The sequence below is a fragment of the Orycteropus afer genome, unplaced genomic scaffold (genome assembly GCF_000298275.1).
Source record: "Orycteropus afer afer isolate SDZICR_OR568_19922 unplaced genomic scaffold, OryAfe1.0 scaffold00306, whole genome shotgun sequence".
NCBI classification, from domain to species: Eukaryota; Metazoa; Chordata; class Mammalia; order Tubulidentata; family Orycteropodidae; genus Orycteropus; species Orycteropus afer.
This window is the reverse complement of record NW_006921893.1, coordinates 1209063-1216570: the sequence shown is the minus strand read 5'-3', so window position 1 is coordinate 1216570 and position 7508 is coordinate 1209063.

Below are 7508 nucleotides of genomic sequence, written 5' to 3'. Positions count from 1 at the left end.
AAAAAAAAAAAAAGCCAATTATAAACTGATTATTTCCAAATTTATATCTCCAACCCAGGCCTTTCCACTAAGCTCCAGACTCAAAAGCCAACTATGTTTGAAACTTGATGTCTAGAATATCAAACTTAATGCATCTCAAAGAGAGTTATTGAGTCCCTACCTAGTACCTTCTCCCCTCACAAAACAATTAAATAAATAAAAACTATTGTCTTCAAGTCTTCTCCATCCCAGGAAATAATACTAGTTGCCTAAGTCAATTAGTTATTATCCTCAATCCTTCTCTTTCCTTCTTCCCTTAAAACCCATCCTCAGCACAGCAGTGGGCTCTACTTCCAAAATTAACTTACCTGTTTGCATCTGTATATCCATTTTCTTCCACCAGAATGTTATCTCCTTGAAGGCAGAAACATTGCTGGGTTTTGTTGATGTTTTTGTTTATTTATTTTCTTTTTACTACAGCATCCCCAGCTTGTGGAACAGTGTCTGTCATTTAGCAGGTCCTTGATAAATATTTGTTAACCAGTTAAAAATGTCAGGGAAAGTGTCACAAGGAAATGATGCTTGAGCTGTATAAGTAGCCATTCACCTGTTAGGGAAAGGGAAATGATACACTTGGAAGAGGGTAGAGCATAGAGGAAGACAGGGAGCAATAAAAGTGGAGAGTGTCTGAGGAGCGCAGGCTCTGAAGTCAGGCATTCTCAGTTCAAATCCATGGCCCCCAGCCATGAAACTTCTAAAAGTAATTTCCTGACCTGGGTAAAATGGAGCTAATACTAGTACTTTCTCCATAGGGCTTTCCTGAGAACCAAATGAGAATGTGCACAGCACATTGTGAGTGTGAAATAAATATTATTGTGATTATTAATATTAATACAATGATAATCATTAACATGTTGTTAATAATTTGATATGGCTAGCATGTGCTTTGCATGAGGGGGTTATGGGCCATGTGACTAAATGGCTACGTTGGGGTCAGATCACTTGAGGCCAATGGAGGCTCAAAAACATCTATCAGCAGAGGCGAACTGATCACGGCCCTGCAATTATTCTGCCACTCTGGAGCCCTTAGTTCATTTTATAGACTCTGCATTTTCCCAAATTCAAATCCCTTTTGTATCTTCAATAAAACTCATTTACATTGACTTAAAAAAAAAATTATCACCACTCAAACTTTTAGGTGATCAATAAACTTTCACTTAAAGGCAAATGTCTGCTACTACGCTCTACCAGAGCAAAGAGGAGCTCTGGTGGCACAGTGCCTGAGGCATCTGACTGCTAACCAGAAAGCTGATGGTTCCAACCCACCAGCCACTCCTTGGAAGGAAGATTGAGCAATCTATTTCCCTAGTGATACCACCTCGGAAACCCAAGGAGGGGTCACTATGAGTCAGATCTGACTCGAAGGCAGTGAGTTTAGTTTGTTTTTTTGGTATAGAAGCAAAGCAATCAAACTCTCTCACTGTCGTGGAGTCGGATCTGACTCATAGCGACCCCTCCTTGGGTTTCCGAGGCAGTATCACTAGGGAAGTAGATTGCCCAATCTTCCTTCCAAGTAATCAGTCAATAAAGGGCAATTTGAGAGTCAGTCTATCTGTTGTGTATTGCTGCATAACAAATGACCCAAAATCTTGGCAGCTTAAAACAATGAACATTTATTATCTTAGATGGTTTCTGTGGATCAGGAATTCAGGTGCAGCTTAACTGGGTAACTATGGCTTGGAGTCTCATGGATTGTGTCAGTCTGGTTGCAGTCATCTGAAGCCTTAACTGGGCTGGAAGATTCACTTCCAAGATTTTTCACATAGCTGGCAATTTTATGCTGGCTGTTAGCAAGAAGTCTTAGCTTTTCAGTATGCAGACCCCTCCACAGAGTGGAATGCGTGAGTGCCCTCACAACATGGCAGTTAGTTTACCCAAGAGTGAGTGATCCAATGGAGTGCAAGGAGGAAGCTATAATGTCTTTTGTAACTGAACCTCAGAAGTCATATACAGTCATCTCTACCTTATTCTACTGGTTACTAGGTCAGCCGTACTCATTGTGAGAGAGGCTTACACAAGGGCATGAACATAGGAAACGAGGATAAATGAGGGCCATCTTGGAAGCTGACTCCACAGTGGACCAGAGTAGAACTAAATTCCTTCTCACACCTCAATGAATAGAACCAAATAACAATGCCCATAGAGAAAGTACAAAAAATGGAAAACAGAACAGGATTGCTAAAAGAATAAAGTCCCAGGGTAGCACAAACAGTTAAGCACTAAACTAGTAGCTTAAAGACTGGTGTTTTTGAACCAACCTAGAGGTGCCTTATCATTTGGCTACTAACCAGAAGGTCAGCAGTTCAAACCCACGAGCTGCTCCATAGGAGGAAAATGAGGCAATCTACTTCTTTAAGGATTTATAGCCTTGGAAACCCAATGGGAGTCACTAAGAGTTGGGATCGACTCAATGGCAGTAGGTTTGCTTTTTTGGTTGTTGTTGTTGCTTGTTATGTGCCGTCGAGTCGGCCCCGACTCATAGCGACCCCTCCTTGGGTTTCCAAGGCAGTATCACTACGGAAGTAGGATTGCCCAACCTTCCTTCCGAGGAGCGGCTGGTGGGTTTGAACCACCAGCCTTCTGGTTAGCAGTCAAGTGCTTTAGCCACTATGCTACCAGAGCTCCTTTTTGGTTAGAGGTGCCTTATAATACAGGCCTGGTGATCGGTTGCTAAAAGATAACAGCATTAAAAACCCTATAGAGCAGTTCTACTCTGCACACAGGGATCACCATGAGTCAGAATCAAATCGATGGCAAAAAGAAAAGCATAGTGATAGCAATAAAGCTATCATTTATTAAGTGTGTCCTTTGTCCTGGGCAATTGCCAAGATCTTTCCATGTTCTATCTCAGGCAAACTATGGGCCAAGTTGGCCCACTGCCTGTTTTTGTGAATAAAGCCTTAGTGGCACATAGCCGCGCCCATTTGTTTTCCAATTGCCTATGGCTGCTTTCACTTACAACAGCAGAGTTGAACACTTGCAATGAACAGAGATCTTATAGCCTGCAAAGCCTGAAATACTTAACATCTGGCATTTTACAGAAAAAAATATTTTGACCCCTGCTCTATCTCATTAAAATTTCATAAAAATCCCATGAGATAGGCAATATTGCTTTCTTCATTTCACAGATGAGGAATCTGAGCATCAGGTAAGTTAAGTGATCACATTTGTCATAGTAGTAGAGCTAAGATTCATATCCAAGCAGCCTAATTTCGGTCTGAAATACACTACTTAGAAATCAGAAGGCATGGCTTTTCCTAGTGTGATGGTCGATTTTAGTGTCAACTTGGCTAGGCTATGGTGCCCAGTTGTTGAATCAAACACTAATCTAGATGCTGTTATGAAGTAGTTATATGTGATTAAATTAGTTGCACTTAAGAAAAGCAGATTATTCTCCATAAAGTGAGGGAGCCCCATTCAATCAGTTGAAGGCCTTAAGAGCAAAATAAGATTTCCCCAGAGTATATAAGGTGCTCTGGTCGTATAGTAAGGAGTTCTGGTGGTGTAGTGGTTAAGGCATTTGGCTGCTAACAAAAAGGTCAGTGATTCAAACCCACCAGCCACACCATAGAAGAAAGATGGGGCGATCTGATTCCATAAAGATTTGCAGCTTTGGAAACCCAATGGGGGTCACTATGAGTCAAAACAGATTTAATGGCAGTGAGTTTGGTTTTTTGGTTTTTGGTGGTGTAGTGGTTAAAGCATTTGACTGCTAACCAAAAGGCTGGTGGTTTGAACCCAACAGCTGATCTGTGGAAGAAAGATGAGGTAGTCTGCTTCTGTATAGATTTATAGTCTTAGAAATCCTATGGGGCAGTTCTACTCTATCCGATAGTGTTACTGTGTGTTGGAATTGACTTGATGACAGTGGTTTTCTAGAGTGTATTCTGTCTCCAGACTATAAATAGACATTTTGGCAGAACTCCTTCACTCTATATTCCTCCTATAGCATTATGGTTGACCCATAGATTGTGAAAAACAAGCTTGCAGGAATCTCCAGCCTGTTGCATGATCTACTGATTATAGACTTGCCAGACCCCCACAACTGCATGAGCCAATTCCTTAGAATAAACCTTTCTTTATCTATCTATCTATCTGTCATCATATATCATGATTCTGATGCTGGCTCAAGGTAGAGAGTACATATACATATTTCATTGATTCTGTTTTTCTGGGGAGCCCTAACTATGACACCCAGTAGCTATGGAGCCTAGGCAATGTCTTACTCCTTGATTTCCTCTGCTAGAGATAGATTTTAAATACCTATCCAATTATTTAGGGAGCTCTAGTGTTGTGGGGCCTAAGGCATTGATTCCTAACCAGAAAGCTGGCAGTTCAAACCCACCAGCCACTCCTTGGAAGGAAGATTGGGCAATCTACTTCCATAGAGATACCACCTCAGAAACCCAAGAAGGGGTCGCTATGAGTCAGGATCAATTTGACGGCAGTGAGTTTGTTTTTTGTTTGTTTGTTTGCTTGCTTGCTTTCTGGTTATTCAACTATTTAACAGGACTGTTAGGAAGGCCAAATGATAAATTTGAAAGTAGAATGAAAAAGCAGCAAATGCTTTAGCAAAAGGAATTAGTATTCTTAACATGTGATGCTGAGGTTTACAGACAGGACAAGCTCTGGGATAAATGACCAGAGGAGAAGGAGCTCAGTTCTCCCTGCAAAAAAAAAAAAAAAACTACCCAAAACTTAGTAGCTTAGACTGGTACATCATGTGATCCTCAGCCTATACGACTAGACCAGAAGAACTAAATGGTGCCTGGCTACCACTGTCAACCAGTCAGAGGGGGATCTCTGTAGGAGATCCTGGATAGAGAGGGAGAACAATATGGAACAAAATTCAAAATCATTTGGGGGGAAAAGAAAAAAAGGACCAAGTTTGCTGGTCTGATAGAGCCTGGTAGAACTACTGAGACTATGGCCCCTAGCTACCCTTCAGGTCTGGAATTGAACCCACACTTGTTGCTTCCGGCCAAACAAAAGACAGGCATATGAGGTGAACGGGAGCTCTGGTAGCATAGTGGCTAAGGCACTTGACTACTAACCAGAAGGCTGGCTGTTCAAACCCACCAGCCACTCCTCGGAAGGAAGATGGGGCAATCTACTTCCGTAGTGATACTGCCTTAGAAACCCAAGGAGGGGTCGCTATGAGTCAGGTTCGACTCAACAGCACACAACAAATGAGGTGAACACTTATACTAGGTAGATACAGTCCTTGGAGAGATCAATCATGGAAGAAAGAAGGGGTGTTTATGCACAGGGAGACAGCTGGGGGGGCAGGAGTGCATGGAGGGATGGACACAGGGAAGAGGTAACTATCTGGAGGAAGTTGGAGGGGAGCTGTTGCATTATGGTAAATTGTAGTCAATGTCTTGAGACAACATGTATGTGAGCTGCTGTATGGAAAGTAAATTTGCTCTGTAAACTTTCACCCAACTCACAAAAAAAAAAAAAAAAAAACACCTTAGTGGCTTAAAGTAGAAACGTATTACTTCTCTTGATTTTGTGGGTTGGCTGGGTAGTTCTCTCCAGATTTCCCCTGAATTCATGTATGCAGCTGCATTCAGCTCCTGCAGTGGTTACTAATCAGAGGCAATTTTTCCTTCCTGGGGCCTTTGGACCACCATTCATCTGTCAGTTTGTCATACTGTGGTAGCTTGCATGTTGCTGTGAGGCTGAAAGCCATGCCATCAGTGTTTCAAATACCAGCAGGGTCACCCATGGTGGACAGGTTTCAGCAGAGCTTTCAGACTAGAACAGACTAGGAAGAAGGACTTCTGAAAAAATTGACCACTGAAAATCTTATGAATAACAGGGAAAGACTGTCTGATAAAGTAAAGCGCAGGAAGATGAGCCCTTCAGTTTGGAAGGCACTCACTCAAAGGATGACTGGGGAAGAGGTGCCTCCTCAAAGTAGAGTTGACCTTAATGACGTTTGGGAGGAGCCCTGGTGGCATGCTAACCAGAAGTTAAGTGGTTTGAACCCACCAGCTCTGCTGGAGAAAGTTGCAGCAGGATGCTTCCATAAAGATTTACAGCCTTAGAAACCCTATGGAGCAGTTCTACTCTGTCCTATACTGTCGCTGTGAGTTGGAATCAACTTGACAGCAGCAGAGTTTGGGTTTGGGACATTTGGCAACATCTGGAAACATTTTTGTTTGTCACAACTAAGAGGAAAGGGCAATACTAGTATCTAGTAGGTAAAGACCAAGGGTGCTGCTAAACATCCTGCAGTATACTAGAGAACACACCACAACAAAAAATGTCAACAGAGCCAAACTTGAGAAACTGAGCTAGAGGATCAAGTGGGCTGGAAAATCTAAAATGACCTCACTCCCATGCCTGACAGTTGGTGCTGGCTGGTGGCTGGAGGTTGACAACTTTGATTCTTCTTATGAGGTCTCTCATCCTCTAATAGGCTTAACATACCTCCTTACATCATGGCCTCATGACAGAGAACCAAAAGGATGAAGGTAAAACCTGCAAAGTCTGTTGAGAGCTGGGCTCTGGAGCTCACCCAGTGTTGCTTCTATCATATTCTACTGGTCAAAGCAAGTCTGGACAGCCCAGATTCAAAGAGCTGGAGAAATAGACTCCACTTTTGCTGAGTAGAAGCAGTAAAGTCACATTGCAAAGGAGTATATATAATGTGACGGAAGGAACCTACAACTATTAAACAGCCTGTTACAGGAAGTAAAATAAGATGTGTCTCAGCTTAGGGGACAGCTCTGAGCCAATGATTCTCAAAATGTGGTCCCCAAACTTTCAACATCATTAGCTGAGAACTTGTGAGAAATTTAAATTCTTAGATCCTACTCAATTCAAAACAGTAGACTCAAACATATCAATGATCATGGAGATGGTGCAGGACTGAACATTTCATTTTGTTATACATAAGGTTGCTGTGAGTTGGCGGTGACTCAATGGTACATAACAATAACACCCAAACCAACTCAATTGGAAGCATGGCAGTGGGTTCCAGCAATCTGTGTTTTAACCAGCCTTTAAGGTGATTCTGCTGCATGCTAAGGGTTGACACCACTGGCCTACGGTATGTAAATCAAGTACCTGATCAGAAATCTATATATGGCCAGACCCTGGCTTGAATATTGGTGGAAGCCAAAACTCCCACCTCTCTTATTCCCTGTCTCTCCCTGGGTCTCACCACTTACCAGAGGACAAAACTCTCTCTTAGGTAATAGGAGTAGGAACAATATATAATTAGTAGGAACAGTGCTTAGATTCCCGGGAGAAATATGTCAGCAGTCAACAAGTGAGCAGGAACCTGAATGACAACTATTGCCCAACAGCCAACAGAGTCTCTAGGCCGAGCAAGTCACAAGAGTGTTTCCAGGCATCTCTGGGTACACAGGGAATTCAACAAAAGCCAGGCATGGCAGCCAGCTCTCTACAAGAGCTGTATGGAAGGAACTACAGAACTTTTCTCATTCCTAGTCAGA